Below are 25,526 nucleotides of genomic sequence, written 5' to 3'. Positions count from 1 at the left end.
AAAACCTGTTGTCTTTTTTGAGTTTTTTTTATTTGCTTTTTTTGAGACAGAGTCTAGCTATGTAGTTCAGGCTAGCCCTGAACTCACTATGCAGCCCAGGCTGGCTTCAAACTCACAGCTGCCCTCCTGTCTCAGCACCCCAAGTACTGAGATTACAGGTATGCACCACCACACTCACTGTTATCTGATGCTCTGCTGCTGGGGTGACTTGGCTCCCGAGCCAACAGAGAGTGCTCTGTGTGCCCACTGCAGTATGTGTCCCATAGTTTCACTACCACTGTCCTAGGCACTTGTTATAGTCTGAGAAAGTTGATATATACAACGTACATTCACACTTGATGTTTCCAGTCTGGTCTTTGGCTAGCTGATAAGCTCTGGGAAGAGCAGTAAGTTCTACAATCTGATCTGATTCCTGACTCAGGCAAAGCTCTTCTGAAGGAGAGCTTCAGCTGATGGTAGCACATCCATCCTGCTTGAAAACATCAATTTAATTTTAGTTTTGAGATAGGATTCATCAGCAGATCATTTAGGCCAGCATGCTCAATGGGAGGCTCTCATCAATCTGAGTGAGGTACAGAAAGTTCTCAAATTGAGGTAGACAATGGGATTCCTTTCTCCTGGCAGTAACAGCCAAGCAGCAGGATGCAGGGTGGAGCAATAATGAATTGTGATGTGGAGGTGAGACAATAGGACTCCAGTCAGCAGCAGAGTCTGCATCTGGTGAGGAACTAAGTGAGGAACCAAGGGCTCAATCAGCAGAAGCAAATGCTGCAGCTCTTACCCAGGACAGAGGCCTTTGCAGCCAGGTGAAGACTGAGTCCTGGCTTAGATGGCTTCCAGAGAGAGGTGTCTATGCCACAAGGGCTCATCCATTTCATTCCTGCATAAATACGCAAGGGGGTTTTGTAGTTAGAAATGCTTTTATGAGTTAAATTGTGCATCCTCTCTCAAAAAAAGGTATGTTATAATCTTAATTCCTATACTTCAAAATATGGAAAATAGGATCTTTGCAGATGTAATTACTTAGATTCAAATGAGCTCATGCTGAAGTAGTGTGTCCTTCATTCAGTGTGAGTGATGCACTTACAAGAAGAGACAAAGGAAGCGCTTGGGGGAAGGTACCCATGTGACAACAAAAGGATTGAGCAAGTGATATGACTGAACATCAGGGAATGCAGGGACTGCTAGCCAACAGAGCTAGAAAGAAGCAGGAAAGATTCGGAATGGGTGTACCTCTGAGAACATCTTGAGTTCCCATTTGTTGACCCCAGGCTTATGAAACAATACATTTTCCTTAACCACTTTTGGGTACTTTGCTACAGCAGCTCTAGGAAAGCAATGCAGATGGTGAGGGAAGGAGGCTAGGAGAACAACTTCTTCTGATGTGGATTAGGTTTTCTCCATAAAGTATGTTTTCTGAGAACCATTCCACTATTATATCTTTAGGGCAGGGTTGAGAGAATGTATTCCACTTTGAAAATAAATCCAGTGTATTACAGTTTGGATCTAAAATGTCTCCCAAAGTCTCCTGTGTTTGAAGGTGAGGTTTTGGGAAGATGATTGGATCATGGAGTACTGGGTTCATTGGTGGATTGACCCACTGATGAGGTTATAGTTGAATGTGCTGTTGGAAATAGGCCTGGTTGGAAGAGCAGGGTCACTGAGGGTGCGATCTGGAAGGGTGTACTCTAGTCCCCAGCTCTTTCTCTCTGCTGTTTCCTGGCTGTTGTGGGGTGCACAGCTCTCCTCCTCCAGGTCCTTCTGCCAGGCCACTTCTGCTTCGGAGGCAGACAACCATTGGTGAGCCCTCTGAAATCATGAGTCAAAGTAACCTTTACCCCTTTAAATTGTGTATGCCAGGTATTTGATCCCAGCAATGAGAGAGATGACTGATAGAGCATTCATTTCATGCAGGGTTTAGGGTAAGTTTGGATAGTCTTTATCAGGAGAGAACTTTTTTCATCTTAGATAGGTCATGTCCCATGTAGGGAGGAACTGGAGAAAGAGAAGGGAGGATTTATTAGGGAGATGAATTTACTTAACTGATGCTTAAATGTGTCAAGTTGCTCATCAGCTTTGGCCAAGAAAACATCAGCGAAGTAATTTTTTATTTAGAATTTGATTAGAAAAAATTAGCAATACTATATTGTGCACATTGATATTTGTTGAGAGGCTAGATTTGCAGTTAAGCGTTTTTAATACAGTAAAAGTAAAGTACAGCTAATTAAATTTAAATACACTGTCAGAACTTACAGGACATTTTCTCATTTACCATTTGTGATAGAGGAGTTTTGGATTTGTTCAAGAACTATTCAGCATCAAACAAGTTCTTCTTAATGGTACTAAAGTTATTGTATGTTGTCCATATTTAAATTCCTATAACTTGCGTTTTTATTTTCAACATCCTTTGATTTATAATATTGTCTTGCATTGCTGAAGTAGTTTTTCCTACAACATCAGAATGTTTTAGCTGTGAAGTTAATGCTCAGAGAAAAGAAGCCTGCTCGGAATGGAAACGGAGCTTGTGGGTACCTTATGACTCTGACTGTTGGCTGTGGTCTGACAGCTGTGCCGCCCCCTGGTAGATCAGAATCTAATCACCAATCCCAGGGTGCTAGGAGGTGTGGCTTCTGCAGGGGGACTGGGTGAGGCTGTGAAGCCTCAGGAAGGGGGTTAGTGCTGTTCCAAAACAGCTCCAGAGAGCTGCCCTGTCCTTTCTACCACAGGAGGACCCAGCTCAGAAGGCACCACTAGGTGCCTAGGTACCTTTCTAGGTACCCAGAAAGGGGCCCTTGCTAGCCCTTGAATCTGTCAGTACCTCTGAGGCAGGAGATTAGGGCATGGAAAAATGTCTGGGCAAGTGGATATGACATGTCAACCAGGGAGAGCCAGGACACATACACAGAACATCCTACAAGCCCCACACTTGGGACCAATCAGAGAATTCTGTCTTCAATTCTGTAGCACAAGATAAGGATGGCTTAGATCTGATGTCAAAATGGAGGATACAAAAGATAGCATCCATTGGCCTCATGGCCTCTTCCTTCTCTCAGTGGCCCACTCTACACTCTGCAGAGTGTGCTCCTTTTGCTACTTTAATTAGGCCACACTCATTGTGTAGAGCATACTTCTTTTCCCTTCTTTCTTACCTATAACACCTTTAATAAATGTAAACCTTTTCACTTCATTTCTTGTCCAGTTCTTCATTCAGGACAAGAGCCTGGAAGGAGTCCCTTAGGAAGAGCATAGCACACCGAAACTGTAATAACATCTCCATCTTGGTCTCCCCAGCTCCTGATCTGTGAGAAATAATTTTATACTGTTCATGACCCATGCGGGCCATAGTGTTCTGTTACAATCACCTAAATGGACGAAGGCACTGCCCTTGGGACTTAAGATAGAATGTAAACGGAGTCTTCACAGGATTCAGCCCTTTAATTTGAGATTTTTAGGGTTATACTTCCATTATTTACCTCAGGGACAAATTTTTTATGCAAAGATTTTATGTTATCAAAAAAAGAATTTGATTGGGAGCTTTCTGGGTAACAATACAAAATATTGTCCATTGTGCTGGAGAAATCCCATTAAATTCTCTAAGACATCTTTCAATGAATGATTTTGTTCAGGTCAAATGTTACTCTAGAGTGTTCACTGGAGGACCAAACATCTGCAATGAAGTTGTTTGGTGTAGGGATTTAATAGCAGGAATTGTGATGGAAATAAGTGTGTACATCAGACGCAGAAGTTTGTCCTGGAACAGCAGAGGATTTAATTTTGATGCCTCAGTGACAACAGCAGCAGCCAAAATTGATTTGTGTACACTTTGTGTGTGGGCCCTCCAACCTGATGGCAGCCACCTGAACTGTTTGGGATTCTCCAGAGACACAGAACTTGTAGGACATATGCAGCTGTAAATAAGAGGACATTTATGGTAGCCATTTCTCATGGGATCATGGAAGCTGGAAGTTCCTCGGTATGCTACCTGGAAACAAGAGACCCAGGAAAGCTGATGGTGTGATTCAGGCTGCATCTGGAAGCCTAAGAACTTGGAGGGGGGCTGCTTTTGTATAACCCTGAGAGCAAAGCCCTAAGAATGAAAAGTCACAACATCCAAGAGCTGGAAAGAGGGTTATTGCAGCCCAAGACCAAAGAGTGAGCTAGCCTGTCCTCCACCTCTCTGTTCCATTCTGCCTTCAACAGACTGGATGATGCCTGCTCACATTCATGAAAGAGACCTTTACTCAGCCTAGCAATTTAAAAGCTGATCTGGTTCAGAAACACCTTCACAGGCACACCCAGGAAGAACCACCAGCTGTCTGGACACTTGTTAGCCCAGCCAAAGTTAACTTCTGTGCCTAAAGTTAACCATCCATGAATGCAGACCTGATCATCATCAGGTTCTCTCTCCCCTACAAGCAGGTGGAAGCCTAAAGAGAATGCATTCTGTACACCAAAACCAAGTTCTCCAGGCAAAACTCAGGACATAGGGGAAACTTTGTCAAGTTTTACTGGAGACTCACAGCAAAGTTTGTCCAAATGGATGCCAGCTCAATGAGAACTTCACTAGCTCATGATGCCAGTTGGAAGGGCAAGTGTCCAGGTCCCCTGCCTGTGTTCACTCCACCCTTCAATTCTTCATCCAGTGGCAAACAACACTATTAGACAACGTGATACAAAAAGGAAGAAGAAGAAAGAGAACAGAGAAGAATGGAAAAGGACAGCTTGATTCCACCAAGGATGCAAGGCAAATGGAATCCACCAAGAAAAGATAGCACTGCCTTGGACTTAGCTGGCCATGGGCAGCAAGGCACATGGTGGCTCAGTGGGGTGGTGAGGAAAACACACACACACGGAGCACACAGAGACTTCCTATCCAGTGCTCACTGTGCCAAAGCAGTGTTACCACTGTGCTCGTGAGGTGTGGTTTTTCCGTTGTTTGTACATTTGCTATCTCAGAGCTAAACTGCTTATTTTCTTTTATAGCATTTTGTTTTTTCACAAAAATATTTTAGGATGACAAAGACATTGCATTGAAGCAGAAGAGACAGTCTATTAAGAGCATTAGTTGAAGTTAGAGTTAAGATGGGATTTTTTAAAAGAAAACTTCATCTTTATGATGCTCATTGCTAGTTGTGCCAATAAAAACCCAGTTGCTTGGCCCTAAAGACCACAGGCAACCATATTCATCTGGCATGGCTTTCATCAAGTAAGGACTTAATTATAAAAATTCTTGTAACAATCGCCAAAATTTGGGGTGGGTACAGAAAACCATTTTAAGAAAATACAATCAACTCTATTAAATGACTTCTTAAATTTAGGATATATGATAATTCAGATAAGAAAATGACTGAGGTTTTTATTCACAAATAAGTGTTTTCCTAAGTAAATCATTATTTATACCCGTAAGTCAAAATTCTGGAGAGAAGCTCAGCTGGTCCCAGCACCCAGAAGGAAGCTCCCCACCTCCATCCCAGGCTCCTAGGGCAAAGAAGCTCAGCTGGTCCCAGCACCTGGAAGGAAGCCCCCCACCCCTGCACCATCCCAGGCTCCTAGGGCAGAGAAGCTTAGCCAGTCCCAGCACCCAGAAGGAAGCTCCCCCACCACCATCCGAAGCTCCTTGGGCAGAGAAGGTGAGCCGCATGGGCAGCAGAAGCACCCCGCCCCACCCTGTGGAAATGAGAAAACACATAAACAAGCCTCAAAAACAGACTTCTGGATCATCTGCAGCAACCTCAAAGGGAAATGAGATGGAGCAATCTGATACTCAACCACCTGGACTCTCTGAACTGGCAACAAAAGAGGATCTGGGAAAAATGAAATCAGAAATAATTACTCAGATAACAGCAAAAATTGTGCTCATAGTGCAAGACATGATTAATAAATCTAGAGAGGACACAGATAAAAAAAATAGAGGATCTGAGGAACATGATGGAATCCCAACATAGGAAACAAATGGAATCCATAAAACAGATACAAACAGATTTCCAAGAGATTAAAAACTCCATCGAAAGTCTGCACAGCAGAATGAACCAATGTGAGGATAGAATTTCACATATAGAAGAAAAGATTGCAATTAGTGAGGAGGAAAAGAAAAATTGCTTTAAAATTGTAAGGGAACATGAGAAATCAATCCAGCAGCTGCTAGACAATGGAGAAGAATAACACAAGACTGATTGGAGTCAATGAAGAAAGAGGAGAGAGTGCAGATGACATAAAAAATCTGTTCACAGAAGTGATAGCAGAAAACTTCCCAAGGAAGGGAAAAGAACTTGACATATACATAAGTGAGGCATATAGGACTCCAGCTAGCCTTAATCAAAAAAAATCTACACACAGGCATATAATAGGATTCCAGAAATCCAACAGAAGAACAAAATTCTACCAGCCAGCAGTGAGAGAAAAGAAACAAATCACATACAAAGGAAAGTCCATCAGAATCACAGCAGACTTCTCAATGCAAACCCTCAAGGCAAGAAGAGCTTGGACTGATGTATTTCAAGCCCTAAAGGAAAACAGCCTCCAACCCAGACTGATGTACCCTGCAAAACTATCTTTCAAAATTGATGGAGAAATAAGATACTTTCATGAGAAAGAGCACCTCAGGAACTTCATGAATACTAAACTGGCACTCCAAAGAATTTTCGACAATACCCTAGGAAAAGACAATGAGGATCACAACCCCAGGAAAACCAGCAGAATGAATCCATTGGGCGTGACAAATTAAACGCAAAGGGGGAGAATCCAACAAAAAGAAAAAGTCATGACAGGGCTTTTAAAACTTTTAACTTCATCTCCCTAATGAGTGTATAATTCAATCTTATTATTGCACTGATTAGTATTTTTCTGATTCTAGAGTTGCACACCATTCCTTGTGCTATACTGGCTATTTATTATCTTCTTATGTCTACATTTTAATTGGGTTGTCTATTAATGAGCTCTAAGAATTCTTTGTTTATTCTGGTCATAGGTTGTATGCATTGTAAATATGGTCTGTTTAAGGACTACTTTTCATTTTAATGATGTCATTTAAAGTTCTAAATTTTGATGGAATCTCATTTATCAATTTTTTTCTTTTATACATCATGTTTTTGTATCCTAGGTAGTTCTTGCCTACCCTGAATTCATAAATATTTTCCCTTATAATTTCTTCTTAAAGTTTTATACTTTTAGGCTTTCTTATTTAGGTTCATAGATCCCTTCAAGTTATTTCCATGTATGGAATAAAAGGGTTGAGGTTAACTTTTTATATACAGATACCAGGTGTTCTAGTGCCGTTTGCTGAAAATACTATCACTTCCTCAGCTCTTGAATTGAGTTTATATTCTATAACATGCTAATGTTAAATAATCTTTCAAAACTCAGTGGCCCATATATGTGTGGTTCTATTTCTAGATTCTCTGTTTTATTCCAATGATCTATATGTCTTTCCTTATACCAACACTGCCTTGATTACTGTAGCTTTAGAAGAAGTCTTAAAATTAGGTACTAAATGTCTTCCAACAGTGTTTTTAGTTTTTGTTTTTGTTTTTGACTTTTCTAGGTCCTTTGTATTCCTACATAACTTTTAAATTTCAATATCCAATTCTTCATTTATAGCAGGTATACACAGACCTGAATTTTTATATATACCTTGTGTTTTCTAATCCTGCTAAATTCAAGTACAAGTTCTAGGGGCTCCTAGAGATTTCTTAGTATTTTTTCTGTAGATGATCATTTCATCTATACATAAAGAGTTTGCTTCTGCCATGCCAATCCTATCCTAGTTTGACTGTCTCATCATCTACAAAATACAAATAATAAAATCTAAACAGTATTTTTTAAATCCCATTATAAGCAGTCAAACTGGCTGAAAGTAGAGCAATAAATCTCACCATCACCCACCTCCAGACTACTCTTGACCTGGTTTACAACAAAACAATGCTGTCACCAAGCAGAGTGGTGCGCACCCACAATCCCAGCATTCTGGGAGGCTGAGACAGGAGAATCTCAAGTTCTAGCTCAGCCTGGGCAATTTAGCTACTTAGTGAGACCTTGTCTCAAAAAAAAAAAGGGAAGGAGGGCTGGGAATGTAGCTCAATGCGAAGACCCCAGGTTCAATCCTCAATATCACAAATATGCACACAGGCACACCCACACCCAGTGCTATCTAAACAACCTGCTGTGCAGCTGCAGCATAACATGAACACAATGACAGGTAGCAGTTACCCTGCTGTTTTCCTGGCTACACACAGGGAACCAGGAGATGAGAGACCTGGTGAGTGAGTAATTCTCACTTGGGGTAATGAGTATTCAACAAGTTGCTCCTGACTTTAACTAAACCTAATCCTGGCCTCAGAAAATTCATCTTAATTCTTTCCTAAGAGAAAAATATTCCAGCTGCTCTGTGCATCCGTAGGTTTCAAACTCTAGTGTAATTGAGCTCAGGTATTTACCAGCTTGCCTGCCTTCCCTGGCTTCGGTGCCTATTGGTACACAGGAGGAAGCAGTGCCCAGAAACTGTGTGCATCTGAAGGGGAGGGGGCCAAGAGGAGTCTTCTTGATATGACAAGTATTTCTACAACATAGTCACCATGGCTCCCAGCTATGACATGAAAGGGGGCAGCTACTTTTTTTTCAGAACATCACATAAGTTTATTTCAGATGTACGGCAAGGTTAAAATTGAAAAGTTAAATTTTCAACTGCACCAAGTAAACTTAGCCACTTAAGGTATTTTTAAAGTTATTCCCTCCAAAAACAGGGAGCTTTTCTTTTCCACCACCACAAACTATGGTTTCCCAACCGTTCTCTTTTTGAAGGATTTTTCAACTGATGAGAAAATTGCAATTGCTGGGCTGGGGATTTAGTCTCATCTTATGAAAAGTTATCAACCTGTCAGAGCCACTGCCTACTTGCCAGATAATGATCTAGCATAAAACCAGTCCTGTCACTAGAGGAAGGAGGTCACAGTGATATTTGTACTATTAACATTTTATGCTTCTACTTTTCTAAGAATAGAAGCCATTTGTTTAACAATTCCCCTTATCCCAAATCCTTAAACTCAATATTGTAGGCACAGAGTATAAGCAAATCTGGGATATTCTCCAACAGATAAAGAGCATCATAACTATGTCATTCTCAAAAATTACTGTCTAGATAAGCAAACATTCACTGGCCACATTTTTTAACAGCCTGTATTAGTTTACATTAAATGCATTTATTGTGCCACAGGTCCATCTAAGCTTTCTTTTAGGTATTTTAAATATGTCTAAGACACCTTCTTCAGGTTTATTTAGGGGTGTTAACCTATAAGGACATCAACTTCATTTTTAAAGTTAAACTCACTATAGTACTGTTGGATTATGGAAGAAAAAGGACAGGAAAAAAATCTAAATCACAATAAACTTCTTTAGGTCAGTTAAAGCCCATTATCTCTAGCTGGGATATTAAAAAAATTGAAGCTCACCAGCTCACACTCTAAATGTTAATACCTCTTGTAACAATAGCAGGAAAAACAAACCTGCTGACAACCAGTCCACTCGTTAACAAAAAAGCAGTTTAACTCAAACACTTAGGCCAAAGTATAATACTGCCTACCCAAACTGCCCCACCCATCAGCAAGGAGAGAAAAATCAATTGCTTTAAAAGTCTAAATAAGCTTAGTATTTCTTACAAGGATAATAATGGTCCAACTCCTGAGAGGGTGCTCAGAAGGACTAAAGGTGGAACAAAGGCATGTCCTGGGATAAGCATCCCACAAATAGCCTTTAAAAACCCAAAGTACCACAAACACACTAAACTTGTCTATGAAATCAGAGAAAAAGATATTGCTGCTGCTTCTTTTAGTCTTCTGAAATAAACAGTATTTGTAGGCTCCGCCCTTCAATGTGAAACAGGACATTTTAAAAAAAGCTAAAAAATTTGAAATCATCTGATACCCAAACTTTTCAGACTGTACATCTTAACTATGAAACTAAACAGATCTTCTTCCTTCAATCCAACCACCTCACAAAACTGAGAGAACTAAAACAATCCAAACATGATTATTTTTAAAAATCCTTGAAATAAAACTTAAAGGATCAAAGAGCAGGGGGGAAAAAAAGGAAAACCAAGAACAAGAGAACAAGGAGGGGAAGCTTAACAAAGGGGGCTGGGGAATCAACGGGCCTCTCTTTGGCGACAAGCAAGTACAAGAAAGTTCATTTGTAATTTGTTCAGTTGTCTGTCTTTTGCGCATCTGCATTCTGATCAGAAGGGACTTTGAGGTTTTTCTGAAGCACATGAGCATCAGCAGTCTCTATCCTCTTACAGTAGTTCTTCTTTGTCTCAATAATCTTAAAACCAATTGACTTCCTGCAGAAGTCAATTGCTGACTCATTGCTGATCTGGACGTGCAGATAGATGTTGTCAAACATGCCATCTTTTTCACAGATGTTTTAAGACATGATTTAACATTCTAGTTCCTAGTCCTAGCCTTTGGTAAGGTGCAAGATATCCTAGTGTCATGATGTAAAGTCTCTTCTGATTCTGTGAATGATCCACCCTGCAGCGTACTGCGCCTATAGCAGTATCATTGAAATAGGCAAATTTTGCTAGCTCACCAACCTCCAGTACATCCTTGTAGAACTTGTCATTATAGCCGGCTGGAAAGGTGACCTGGTTTAACTTCTTCAGTTGTTTGATATTGTGTGGTGTTACATCTCCGAGCTGATCCGGCTACCTTTCATCTTCCCCGCCTGCAGAGGCCGCCCTTACCACCACTCTCAACTCCATGCTGTCCTCCTCGCTGCTCTGAGCGCGCTCGGAGCCCTGGCTCGGGCCACTCAATCCAAGCCGGCCTCCTCGCCTAGGGTAGGGAGTTGAGGGGGTGACGGAGGCCTCAAAAGTTAGCACTGCCCTGAATCTATGGAGAGGGCGGGGACGTCTCCAGCTGGCTCGCAGGTACCGCTCCTCCTCCACACGTGCATATGGGGCCCTCTGCTCCGGGGGCCGCCAGCTAGTTTTTATTCTTTGTGATTTCCTATAAATGTACACTACAGTAACTCAGTGTATCTCTACCTGTAGCAATTTTTCCCGAGGAAAGATAGTGACTCTTTTAGGAGAGGAGGAAGAGAATGGGAAGGAGAAGACAATGGGATCATTGTAACCACTTTGGGCTTCTGATTTGTAATTGCATTTATCTGAAAAAATAATGGGTTAAAACACTTAGAAATGCTGCAGAGAAGTGAGAGGTCCATCAGTGCCCCACCAGGAAAGGACGCTGCTCCTTGCCCACTGACTTGTCCCACCTTGGCCCAGTCATCACAAAGAGAAGACACAGCTGTTCACACTCTGGCTCTGTTTGGGTTTCCATCCAGATGGCACCTGTCCAGGGTGTGCCTTGAAAGTGCCATCATGCCAGACACTTTTGCAAACACTGGTGCTCTCATCAGCTTGTCTGCTAAACAGTCCTGTGAATACCACCCTCTTGTCCTGGCTGACTCTGCCTGTGTTCACCTTAGCCCAAGGGCTCTGACAAGAGCTGCTCCTCTGCTACGAGTGCTCTCCACTCCCACCTCTCCCCACCCTAGGGGCTCAGCCTTGGTCTGCTTGTTCCCACCCACATTTCTGATCTCACATAGGATCCCACCACAGAGGCCTTCCTGGCTGCAGGGATGGGCTGATGTCCCACTACATCTCCTGTCACACATCACAGATATATCACCTGTCTTCTCTCACCCACCTCTGGTTCTCCATCCCCGACCCACCTATCCGCAACTCTGTGAGCAACGGGATCCTACCCATCTTTTCATGACTTTTGCTCAGCACAGTGCCTGGCACACAATGGACATTCACAGTCATATTTATTGAGTGCGTGGATGGGTGAACAAATGGGCCAAATGGAATGCACATAGACACAGATTAAGGGAAAGGATCACATGAGTATTCTCAAGATAATCGGGGTGCCATTAGCACTAATGACAAACACCACAATTTCTGTGGCTCAACACAACACATGCTGTTTGGTCATTTGATAATTCATACAGATGTCCCTGATTGGTGAAGGGAGCAGTCTTCTCTAGGTCAGTTAGAGCCCCAGCTAGTACATCATGGGGAAAAAAGAAGAGAAGGCAGAAGAGAAGCCCCACTTACTTCCATCTTGGTGCTAGCTTGGAGATGATGCAGATCACTTGATCACATTTTATTGGAAAAGAGTCATATGCCAAGATGGGGTGCTAAGAAATGCAGTCCTTGTCAGGACATCTCTTCCCAGTGACAGTGTCACATATGAGAAGGAGAGTGAATTTTTACCAGATGGCTGATACAATCACACACACACACACACATATAATGAACCAATTAAGGAAACTGAGCTAAAACAATCCCCATGATTCACTTGTCCACAAGTGGCCTGTTAACTACACAAATTTCTGTTTCGTCTATGAAATTGTGGCCCTAATAAGGCCTTCCTCATGTTGATGCTTTGAATTTTGAAAAGTAAAGTTCACAAAGCTCTTTCTGACTTTCTGGAGGCTTTTGTAGTTTCCTCGTATCATTTTGTATAGACCAAAACGACCTACATCTCTTCAGTGTTGCCCTAGCTCCCGTGGTTCTTCATAATCACCAAGCCCACCCTGATTTAATTATCAGCATTGTAATCTAAAGTAGCATCTCAGTTACTTTTTTCTAGTGTTGAGACAAATTACCCGACAATTAAAGTTAAAGAGGAAAGGTTTATTTAGCTTACAGTTTGTAGCAGTTTCAGTTGATAATCAGGTGTTTCCAAGGCAAGGTGGCACATGGCAGAGGGGCAATAGTTCATGTGTTTCACAGTGGAAGACACCAAAAGCAACAAAGGAGGAGACAAGCCTCTTTCTGACCTTTATATTGTATCCAGGCTACCAAGAGTAGGACAGTGCCAAACCAATCCAGCAGACTGATTTAGTAACCACACACCCTTAATTCCAGCACCACACACTCTAGATTCAGCCACTTATGACCACATGAGGCTTTGGGGGGACGTCTAGACCCCAACCATAGCAGGTAGCCTGAATGCACACCTAGAAACAGCTCTAAAACCATATTTAAGAATATAAAGAATTGAAGTAGGACACAACTGTAGCTGTGTATTTTTATTAGCAATAAGTAGAAGGAATAATCTCTAGATTTTGTGAATTCTTACCACATCTAAAGACAAGGACTACTAGTTAATCCTTGGATGTTTCACAAACATAAAAGATCACCAAATAGTACCAAATGTGCACCCAAATGGCAAGCAAAGTAAAAAATTCCATGTAATACTCAAAACAAATGTGTTAGAGATCACGGGCTCTAAGGGAAACTGAGTCCTATTTCAAGGCCAATACCAGCAGAGCGGTATCTCCACAGGCAACACTCTGCGAGGGCTCCCTGATTTCATAAGTGGACTGCTGTGAGAGACAGTCGACTTGTTGGCAGCCCCCATGGTGACCCTTCTCCTGTCTTCCATAATCCATGTGTCCCCATCTAGTGGCTGCTGGTACAGCGGGGAAGCTGTGGCCCATCTGACAAGTGACCTCTCACACCCGAGGGCCGCAGTAAATTTATGATCCTCATTAGCCAAAGGCAGATGGACTGACCCAATGATGTATGCAGCCTTATTTTTCCCTCCAGACAAGTGACTTGTTATTAAGTTAAGGAGTAGGTGACAGGGGGTCAATTTTTGTAGAAAAGTTGTGCTGCTGTTATTTTGCTTTCTACCATGTATAAGATGGTAGGAACATCAAAATTGATTACATACTGACGGAAGGGTGACCATACCACTGGCAGCCAGTGATTACTCAAAGGTTGTATCTTCACGAGCTGGAAGAGAACAGAACCACCCAAGCCAGATGTAGTGGAACTCACCTGTAGTTCCAGCACTCAGGGGGCTGAGGCAGAAGGATCACAGCAAGTTTGAGGCCAGCCTAGGCTACATAGTGAGTTCCAGGACAGAATGAATTACATAGAGAGACCCTGTCTCAATAAGCAAAAAGCAAAAAAAAAGACAGAGATGGAGGAGAAGAAGAGGAAGAGGAAGAAGGAGGAGAAAGGAGGAGGAGGAGGAAAGAACAGATAATAATTTATTTTTAATAACAATAATTTTTACCCTGGAAGACTATACTTTTCCTTAGGTTTTCAGTCTTCTGGTTTTTTAAATTTTTATTTTATTTTCTCCCATTAAGTTTATTGGTACTTTTTAGGTATAAAACACATTTACATATATCATTGGGGTCTTGTATCATTACATGAGTATCTTGATTCTTATTTTTTTCCTCTTCCCCTGCCCTCCCTTCACCCCTCTACCCTTCCCTATTTGCAAAGATTTTGTCTCCATTTTTTTTCTTTTCTCATATTTTTTCCTTTCTTTCCTTTCCCTTACCCCTCCCACTTCCCCTGCTCCTTTAAACCGTTACTTTCTACTACACAATATCAATTATACATTTTTTAAATTAAAATATCAAGACCTAGGAGACATTACCACAGATTTTACAGAATTTAAAAGGCTATAGAAAGCATATTTCAAAAATCTGTTTTTGAAATAAATTTGACAATGTCTAAGAAGTACCTTGGAAGACAAATTAAGGCAACTAACTCTGGAGGAAATATAAAATTTGAATAGCGCCTATCAAAGAAAGTATATTCCTAGCTTGAAAACCTACCTATATGACAACAACAGGCTCATATACATTTTAAATGATAAATTATATCAAACATTTTAACTGATAAGTTATATCAAAAATTTAAAGCAGAAAAAAAAGGAACACTTCTCCCCTCATTTTAGGAAATCAACATTGTGCTAATCCTAAGACTGGATAAAGATCATAGAAGAAAAAAGTATGAACACAGATAGAAATTTGTTTAATAAAACAAACTATTAGAAGTCAGATCTGGCAGTATGTAGAAAGTGGTTTTGTTATAGGGATGGCAGTGTTGGTTCAGCATTGGAAGATCCACCCCCAAAAGGCATCATTTTAACAGAGGAAAGGAAGAAGCCATATGATCCTGTCACTAGTTGGAGAAAAAGTATTGGACTAAATTCCACAGCTGTTCATGGTAAAAGCTATCAGGATACTAGAAATAGAACAGAACCTTCTCAACAGATTAAAGACATGTACTCCATACTTTCAGTGAAAATGCTTTATATGAATGGAGAAGATACAATGCTTTCTCCTTAAGGTGGGAACAAAGGCAGATACGCTTACTCTTCATCTGTCCATTAAACTTTGAAACATAGGCCCAAACCAAAATAGTCTGGCAATAAAATGACACAATCATGATAGGATTGGCAAGGTAGAAGCAAAATCTTTATATGTAGATGAAATGATCATCAACAGAGAAAATACTAAGAAATCTCTAGGAACCCCTAGAACTTGTATTTGAATTTAGAAGGATTAGAAAACACAAGGTATATATAAAAATTCCAGTCTATGTATACCTGCTATAAATGAAGAATTGGATATTGAAATTTAAAAGTTATGTAGGAGTACAAAGGACCTAGAAAAGTAAAAAGGAAAAGAAGAAGAAGAAGAAAAACAGTGATGGAAGATGTTTAGTACCTAATTTTAAGACTTCTTCTAAAGCTACAGTAATCAAGGCAGTGTTGGTGTGAGGAAAGATATATAGATCATTTGAATAAAACAGAGAATCTAGAAATAGAACCACACATATATGGTCCACTGAGTTTTGAAAGATTATTTAACATTAGGATTTTATAGAATATAAACTCAATTCAAGAGCCGAGGAAAAGATAGTGTTTTCAACAAACGGCACTAGAATACCTGGTATCCTTATATAAAAAATTAACCTCAACCCTTTATTTCCATACATAAAAATAACTTGAAAGGATCTATGAACCTAAATATGAAAACCTAAAAGTATAAAACTTTAAGAAGAAATTATAAGGGAAAATGTTTATGTATTTAGGGTAGGCAAGAACTACCTAGGATACAAAAAACATGATGTAGGGGCCAGGGATTTAGCTCAGTGGTTTCACAGCCTGCTGTGCAAGCGCAAGGATACAAGTTCAATCCCTGGCACCAAAAAAAAAAACAAAAAACATGATGTATAAAAGAAAAAAATTGATAAATGAGATTCCATCAAAATTTAGAACTTCAAATTCATTAAAGTTCATTCATGTCAAAATTCTTTGACATCATTAAAATGAAAAGTAGTTTGTAAACAGACCATATTTACAAGGCATATAACCTATGACCAGAATATATAAAGAACTCTTACAGCTCATTAATAGACAACCCAATTAAAAAGTAGACACAAGATGACAAATAGCCAGTACAGCACAAGGAAAGGTGTGCAACTCTAGAATCAGAAAAATACTAATCAGTACAATAACAACATTGAATTATGCACTCATTATGGAGATGAAATTTAAAGTTTTAAAAGCCATGTCATGACTTTTTCTTTTTGTTGGATTCTCCCCCTTTGCATTTCATTTCTTGTCGTGCCGGATGGATTCATTTTGCTGGGCTTCCTGGGGTTGTGATCCTCGTTGTCTTTTCCTAGGATATTGTCTAGAATTTTTTGGAGTGTTGGGTTTGGTATTTATGAAGTTCCTAAGGTCCTCTTTATCATGAAATTATCTTGTTTCTCCATCAATTTTGAAAGATAGTTTTGCAGGGTACATCAATCTGGGTTGGAGGCTATTTTCCTTTAGGGCTTGAAATACATCAGTCCAAGCTCTTCTTGCCTTGAGGGTTTGCATTGAGAAGTCTGCTGTGATTCTGATGGGCTTTCCTTTGTATGTGATTTGTTTCTTTTCTCTCACTGCTTGCAGAATTTTGTTCTTCTGTTGGATTTCTGGAATCCTAACTATTATATGCATATGTGGACATTTTTTTTGATCAGGGCTAGTTGGAGTCCTGTATGCCTCACTTATCTGTATGTCAAGTTCTTTTCCCCTCCTTGGGAAGTTTTCTGCCATCACTTCTGTGAACAGTTTCTTTTTATGTCATCTGCACTCTCTCTTCTTTCTTCATTGACTCCAATCAGTTTTATGTTATTCTTCTTTGCATCATTTAGCAGCTGCTGGGTTGATTTCTCGTGTACCCTTACAATTTTAAAGCAATTTTTCTTTTCCTGGTCACTAATTGCAATCTTATCTTCTATATCTGAAATTCTGTTCTCACATGTTTCATTCTGCTGTGCAGACTTTCGATGAAGTTTTTAATCTCTTGGAAATCTGTTTGCACTGTTTTATTGTTTGCATTTGTTTCCTGTGTTGGGATTCCATCATGTTCCTCAGATCCTCTATTTTTTTTATCTATGTCCTCTATAGATTTATTAATCATGTATTGCACTATGAGCACAATCTTTGCTGTTATCTGAGAAATTATTTCTGATTTCATTTTTCCCAGTTCCTCTTTTGTGGCCAGTTCAGGGAGTCCAGGTGGTTGAGTATCAGCTTGTTCCATCTCATTTCCCTTTGGGGTTGCTGTAGGTGATCTGGAAGTCTGTTTTTGAGGCTTGTTTACATGTCTTCTCATTTCCACGTTGGGGGGAGGTTGCTTCTGGCGCCCACTTGGCTCACCTTCTCTGCCCTAGGAGCATGGAATGGCGGCAGGGGAGGTGCACCCTGGGACTGGCTCACCTTCTCTGCCCTAGGAGTGTAGAATGGCAGCGGGGGAGCCTCCTCCCGGGCACTGGGACTGGCTCACCTTCTCTCTAGTCTTCTGTTTTTATGCTAGTGCCATCTGTCCTCTTTTTGGGACATTTTTGATCAAACAGTGACATTTAGCAGAAGTTAGACCAATCAGACCCATTTGCTCAAGACTGTTAATCAGCAGAAAATGGATGAAGATGATTCTTCCTGAACACCCTAAGGGCATATAAAGAAATGGGCCTTTCGTTCCTGCTACCTTCCTCTGAACAATTCCTGGTTCCTGAGGCCTGATATTTAACTTTCCTTTCAATTTTGAGTTACTTATATTCTTTTCTTAAATTATCTAGAATCACTTTTTGTGGTTTGAAAGTTAGGAGCCTGACAATAGAAATGACTTAAGATTTGTGATCACATAGTCACCCAAAGACACAAGAGTTCCAGGACTTGACTGTATGTCATTTTTGTTTTTGGTTTTTTTTGCAGTTTCAATAGCTGAACAATACCACCAAAGAGAAAAATATGGAAGATGGTTGATCATGTTTAAAAGATTGACAGCTATGTCAAAAGACAAAGAAATGCCCAAATGTCAAGCTGCTTTGGAGAGAACAAGAGATAAGATAGGGTAGTAATAAGGTTAGTTTTTTATATCTTGAATTCCTGGAAATGCTATTCACTCACAGATAGGATTCTCTGGTCAAGTAGGAAAATGGATATGAAAAGACTCCCAGAATTTTTTTTATTTCTGAAGAATTCCATAGCTCAATAAATAGGGTCCCAAAATTGGTCCAGCAGAAATCTGGAAGTCAGATATGGATCCTGAGACTCCCTTTAACCGTACAGATCAGCAGGTAGCAGTTCCATTGCTTTTAACCCCAAAAGGTTTCTCAAATCTGTCTTTTGTCCTTCTTTGATCGCCACTACTGTATTCCAGTTACAATCAGATTTTTCAGAACTATCACCCTCACCTTTCAAACATGTGGCAGAAACATATCTGAAGTTATTAATCTACTTTTTGAATAGCGTTCTACCTTTCTCTTACACTGTCCTTGTTCAAACACATAATCAATCCAGGTCTCACTGCCAGCTTGGTGGAGAGGGAACAAGGAGGGAAGGATTGTGGCAGAGCAAAAATCAGAAATTGCTTGGTAATCTTCCAGGCTTTTGTTTCTAAAGACCTAATCCTTAAAGCTGGGAGAAGATTAGAGTATGGACAAAGTATTTTAGGCAAGAATCGCGAAAGGAATATGATTTCCCCAAAACAAGAAATCCCTGGGGTTAGGAGGATAAGTTGAATAATGAGCACAGGGATGGATCTAGGGGTCTGATTGCAGAGGGAACCTGTGACCTTCTTCCTAGGCACAGCCACTATAAGAGGTGAAACCTCTCAGTAATGAAATGACCAGTTTGGTGAGAATCCAGGTGACTGTGCAGATTCCTTCACCTCACCTTTAGCAGAAACCCCTTGCATCTGAAGAACTATGTTGAAGAGGATGACTGACACTCAGGAGTGACCTGCGTATGAGGATGGACAGACAGCCAATAACCAAACAGTTTCATTCCTGCTTCAAAGTTAACATTGTGTAAGATTCTGAGACTACAGTTTTTAAAATCCAGAAAGATGGCTGGGCATGGTGGTGCACCACTCTAAGCACTCAGGAGGCTGAGGCAGAAAGATTGCATACATAATGAGTTCAAGACCAGCCTGATCTCCATAGTGAGACCCTGTCTCAAAAAACAAAAATCCAGAAAGATAAGAGTAATTTAATAGTGACTAAAATTAAAGTTAAAGATAGAATTTGAGTTAGGGAAAATAAATGGAAGAATAAAAAGAAAAGGGAAAGATAAATATGAAGATTTAGTTGTTTTTAAAACCACCTACTGCTACAAACTGTCTTCAAAATGCTGAATAAAGTGCTATAATCTTTCCCTAAATATCTAGTAGAATTTGAAAGAAAGCAAGAGAAAACCTCAGAGGCCCAAATACAGTGGGAATGCAGCTACAATGACAGCAGCCACTAGTTGCCAAAGCTATGGATTCCCTGGGTTATCAGCCACAGAGCAAGCAGAAGCTGAGAACTCAGTTCACATTCATTAGATTCATGAATAGAATTCCTTTCATAGAGCTAAGGCTTTTAGAGGATGGCTGAGCTTCAGTGAGAAGGTAGGCTGAGAAGGAAACATATACCTGATAGTAAAGGGAGACACAAAGGTAGTTTGTAAGAACTTCACTCAGCTCCAGGAGAAAAAGGAAAGAAAATGTTTTACTCCATTTTCCAGAGCTGTAATGATATACCAGAGATCAGGTAATGTTTAAAGAGGTTTGCTTAGCTCACAGTTTTGGAGGCTGAAAGCTCAAATTGGGCAATTTTTTCATTCTGCCTCTAGTGAGGGTGCCCTCAGCTGTGTCACATACTGACAGATGGCATTGTGATGGGGCTTACTGAGAGGGACAGGTCACATAGGAAGACCAGAAGCCAGGAAGTGAATTAGGGATATCCACCTAAACCACAGAGGACTGTGTTGTATGTACTGTCTCAGGCCACTGGGCATTAAAAGAATAGGGCATATGTTAGCAATACCAGACTACACTAGTGTCACACTATTCATAATGTACAGTATCCCCAAATAGAACAATAGTTCAAAATCTAAATCTACTTAAAGGATAATTTATTCACAGAGATTAAAATAAAGCTTCAAGTAAAGTAAGTTTCTAAGTCACTCATTTATTAGTCTAACCAGAAAAGTCATTTACTAATTATAAATTAATTAAATTGTATTTAATTATGTAGCCAGAAAAGGATATCCAGAGAAAATAAAGCTTGTTAGATTTTCTCTGGCACAGGTTGCTCTATAAGTTGAGGACCAAAATAGAGCAACATCAATAGTAAAATTAAAAAACAAGAAATATAATTTCTAATTCCTTTCTTTGGTTCTTGATGAGTTGATCTGTGGGGGACCACCCTATTGATTATGCCCAAAGCAGGTTGTGAGCAGTACAGGCTGTAAAGAGTTAACCCCTCAATTGGCTTGTTTTGAGAAGCAAATGCAGCCAAAGCCTACATGCCCAGGTCAGGGTAACTCTTACCCAAATTCTGTTCCCAGAGTTAAAACCTTCTTTACTAAAAGCACAAGGTTAATTATTAACCACAACCAATATTTTGTCTGTTCTGTTCCTAATTCAAGAATGCTTTGTCTTTTCCTTTACAAGACTTATCAGTAATATGTCGATAGCAACTACACATTCTCTCAAGTAGCCACTTTAGCTCAATCTGTGAAGTCACCAATAAATATTGACAGCTCTGGGAGTTCAGGACCTTTGCTTGTTCAGCCTTGCTTGCATGAGTATTGGTCATCCTGGCTCTCCATATCTCTGTCTCTTTTTGTTTTGTTTTGTTTTTTGGTACCAGGGATTGAACTCAGGTCCTTGCGCTTTTGAGGCAGGAGGCAGAACCACTGAACTAAATCCCTGGCCCTCTGTCTCTTTAACTCTGTCTCTAAGTCTTTCTTCCAGCCATGTGTTGTAACACTAAGCAGGAGATCAGAACTCACTGCAGGGCTCTCCAGTATTGATCATTATTACGAACACTGTTTTGTTGTTGTTCTTAATTTGAGAATTCAAAATTGAGTTTGAAATGAATGAAACATTAATGTCTATGAATGGCCTGAAGAAAACTATAATCAAGAATACTTTCAAAGAAGCTGAGAAAACATGAACTCAGTATAACCTGAGATGGAATCTACTAAGATAGGTTGCAAGTTATTGTTGTAAAAATGTTCTAGAAACAAAGGCTTAATTGGACAAATCTGTAGATTGTTAAAATGTTAGATATTTAAAATAAAATAAATGTATCAGAATGTACACAGACTGGTGGAAAAGGTAAGGATGGCCAGGCCTCAGACAGGTGGAATAAGATTGGGATGCTACCAAACCTTCTCCATCCCTCCTTTTCTCTGAGAGTCAAGCATCTCTACTCCAGTCTACACTAGATTTTTCTATATGTAGGGGTGTACCATCAGAGTGCCAGAACCCCATAAGAGTTCCTTTCCCATTCTCAGACAGCAACTCTTAGTGACATTTTCTTGTTCCAACCTGAGGAATCTCAGGACCATGCATTGAGTATGGAAACATGGCCTGTGTAGACAGACACAGCCTCCACAGGAAGAGAGTAACCTCTGTTGGAGACACTTACTTGGAACAAGAGAGGGAGCTTTTGCCCCAAAGGAGGGGCTGCTCTGGCAGGGAACACAGTCAGTGTGCCCAGCAATTTTGTGGGGTGATTCTCTAAAGCAGCAGTACTTCGAAGTGTGGTTCATAGTCCTAGGGGTTTCCAAGATTCTCCCAGATCTACAAAGTCAATCCATGTTCATAAAAATGCTAAAATATTACTGTGAGACCTAAGGCTGAGCCTCCCCAGGAGCTTCTGTGGAGGGGTCCATTTACTCCATATAGTCATTCGTGAATGGTTAATTAATTCCCCAATTAGAACAACACAGAGAAGGTCAATCATTAGTATCAGGGCAGCATCAGAGCATAAGAGTTAGAGATGCAACTCCAGAGCTGTGTGCCTTTTTCCTTCAGCAAAACAGCAACATAGCAAATACAACAAACACAGCTACTAAAAGGTTACAGTGTTGTTTAGTTCACAAGAGTTACAGTGTCTTATCTGCTTACCGAGACATGGTGAGACTAAACACCTGCTGCATGACCTTGTTCATGCTGTGCATGTGCGGTTGAGTATGTTAAGTCATTCTTAAATAAATGTGGCCTGTTATGCACATATCTCTGAGAGCAAAGTCGTCTCCTTAAGTATCCTCATACACCTTCAGATGCCTGGGCTTTTAGTATAATCAGAATTGTGGTACCCCACAATTACTTATTTTTTAAATTTCATATTGACTTTTACATTGACACTAAGAAAACAACTGTGTATAAAACTTCTGGTGTATTAGCACACTAGCACCAGACTCTCCTGGCAATCACTGAGTGTTCACCATGGACATCTTCAATTGAAAGGGGAAAAAGTAAGCTTTGTCCTTGATTGAGCCATGGAAATCATAGATTTCAGTAAGTCTTGATCTTGGATGCACATGTTTTTATATGCTATGTAAGTAAAAGAGAAATTGCACAAAGCATGCTCTAGCTAACAAAGTAAGATAAGGTCTCAGAAAATACACATATTTGATGATTTGAGTTACAAGCTTAAAGGAACCACATTTTTCATGAAACACAGTTTTTACTTGGAGAAATGAATGACAGATAAACTATAGTTATTTAGGCTTGGGCATCTGTCAGACATTTTCTCCATGAAATTGGGTTGTCATGTCAAGAAAAACAACTGATGGTATTCAGGGCCAATGATAAGATTCAAGATTTCAGGAAAAAACTAGAATTTTGAAACTTGTATCCTTCACCATTAGTTTCACAGCTTCCCAATACTTAAAGACTTTTTTGAGGATACATGTGAAAATATTAAAAAGAACTATAAATTGATATTTTATAATAAAATGTGTAAAAATTTGGATCAGCTGCTTAACTCAGTGAGTGAACCAATATTTTCCAAGCGGCCATTACATTATGTACAAAATTATGTATGATTAGAAGGTCCATTCCAAGTACAAGATAAAGAAATAGATTTTGATATAATATAGCCTAAAAATTACATTACTTTTATGGTTGATATCTAGATGTCTGCCCCCCAAAAGCCTCATGCACTCATAGGTAGGGCTTTAGAAGGTGACAGGATCATGAATTAATCCACTGATGAGTTTATAGCTGGGTGTGATATTGGGAGGTGAAGCCTGGTCAGAGGAGGCGGATCACTAGGGGAGTGGCCCAGAGGGGTTTATGTCCTTCCCTCCTCCCTTAATCTCTCTCTGCTTCCTGCCTGCCATGCCATGAGCTGTTTCTCCTCTGTCACGCTCCTCTCCTATGCTGTGCTGCCTTACAGCCAGCCAACTATGGACTGAAACCTCTGCAAACTGAGCCAAAATAAACCTCTCCTCTTTTAATTCATGGATGTCAAGTGTTGTGCTTCAGCAATGAGAAAGTGTCTAAGACATATATAAATTCCAGATTCTACATTGCAGCTAATTTAAGAAACTACTATTTTTTGAGTATTGGTGCAGTACAAAAGAAGAAAACCACAATTATATTGAGAGATCTTAAAATGCTCTTCCTACATAAATAAACATTTTGTGGAGGTTCTTAATAAGCTTCAGGAGTGTAAAGGGGTCCAGAGACCAGACAGTTTGAGAAACGCTCTGAATTATACATATATAGGTTTTTCTAGGGCAAGTGATAATGTCAGTGCCTTTGAGTAGCAAGAAGCCTGATTCCACTAAATACTACAGTGATATTTTGGATGCTTTTACTGTTAATCACAGCTTTTCATTCTCATCATGATTCTACCAAAACCAACAGCAAACACTTGTTAAAATCTGCCTTGTCTAAGCTTCATTCTAAATACTTTCCACATGTTTCATTCTTAAAACAGCCACTTGTGGAAAGGTACTATCCTCATCCTCTTTTCACAGAGGGGAAACTGAGGCTAGACAGGTTAAGTACCTTTCCTCAGGCCATGAAGCAATGTGTCTTAGACTTGCAGCTGCTGCTAATTCAGGAAAGTCTCCCTTGCACTGTTCCCTAGGCTTAGCAAAAAATATCGAAGACTTCATTAATGTCTTTATATTCATTACTTGCTGAGATAGTAAACATTTTAGATACTGGATTAAGTAAAAAATTATTAAAGTAATTTCAATTGTTTCTCTTTCCATTTTTCAAATGTGGCAGGGGACGGGGAGGTAGCTCAGTAGTACAGTGTGTATTTGCACATAAGAGACCTGGGTTTGGTCCTCAGTGCTGAAAAGAAAATGTGTCTACTAAAATTCATTTTTCTTTCTTTTCTTACTGTTGTTTTTGTTTTGTTTTGTGACAGGGTCTTGCTTAGATAGTGTAGTTCTTGAGTACTGGGCTTACAGGCATATGCCACCATACCCAGCCACTAAAATTTTTAATTTGTGTATGTAGCTTGTATCTTATTCCTATCAAATAGTGTTTGATTTAATAGCATTAACTCAGTGAAGTTTTAAACTAGTTTAAATAAGTGGTTTCTTTATGTATCACCTAAGAAGACAGTTTCTTCTTAAATATTTTAAGGCCTTTAGTCCTTAATTAGAAATTTCTGGCGCATGGTTTTATCGTCCTCAAAGCCCTCAAGCAGCTTCAAACAATGCTGTTTCAATCAGGCAAGCAAGCATGTTTCATCATGCCCTTTGAAACTGCTCTATTTAACATGCATTTCGTAGCTAAGTTTCAATTTTACACTTTTACATGTGTTGCATAACTGCTTTTAAGCTTCTTTGCCATATTAAAAATAAGAGAATTAAAGTTAAGAGAAAAGCAAAGCAACTGGTACAATAATGGTGGCCCCAAAGGAAATTTTTACGGGGTGCAGCTTGTGGGGAGACCAAAGAAGCCAAGACAGGCAGACCAGGGTCTAGCTGCTGCTTTCCTGCTTGTGGACGTCAAGTGGGGAGGAACAGTCATAGGAAGTTGAGGGCTTTCCACTGCAGCCCAGCGGTCACAGGGTGGAGTGGCATTACTAAGGACAGAGCCCCAGTTGCGTAGCTGTGGATGACAAGAACAACCACTGCAGATGGTAGCATTTTCTCCTTGCATTTTGGGCCCTAACATACAGTTAGTATACCTCAAACTCTTCTATAATAATGGCTGGCGTCTATCGGCATTCAGCCTATATGGCACCTTCCACATGATCAAGTTTATCCTCATACAACACCAGGAGGGAACTATCCTATGCCTTTCCTCTCCTGTGTTTCTGAAACACATGATGGGGTCTGTTCCACATTACACAGGTAGAGAAGAATTTTCCTCAGAAGGAACTGTGCCTGGAGTCTCATCAGACCTGATTTAGA

General features: G+C 40.1%; 1 pseudogene; it reads right to left on the bottom strand.

Moving 5' to 3' along the window:
- Positions 1–10,176: 10,176 nt before the first annotated feature.
- On the bottom strand, positions 10,177–10,704 carry LOC101702434 (N-alpha-acetyltransferase 50 pseudogene; annotated as a pseudogene).
- Positions 10,705–25,526: the final 14,822 nt, after the last annotated feature.

The sequence above is a fragment of the Heterocephalus glaber genome, unplaced genomic scaffold (assembly GCF_053883595.1).
Source record: "Heterocephalus glaber isolate CG9 unplaced genomic scaffold, H.glaber_assembly_v1.0 deba00001504, whole genome shotgun sequence".
Lineage (NCBI taxonomy): Eukaryota > Metazoa > Chordata > Mammalia > Rodentia > Bathyergidae > Heterocephalus > Heterocephalus glaber.
The sequence above is the reverse complement of the archived record's forward strand: the minus strand, read 5'-3'. Positions and strand labels throughout refer to the sequence as shown.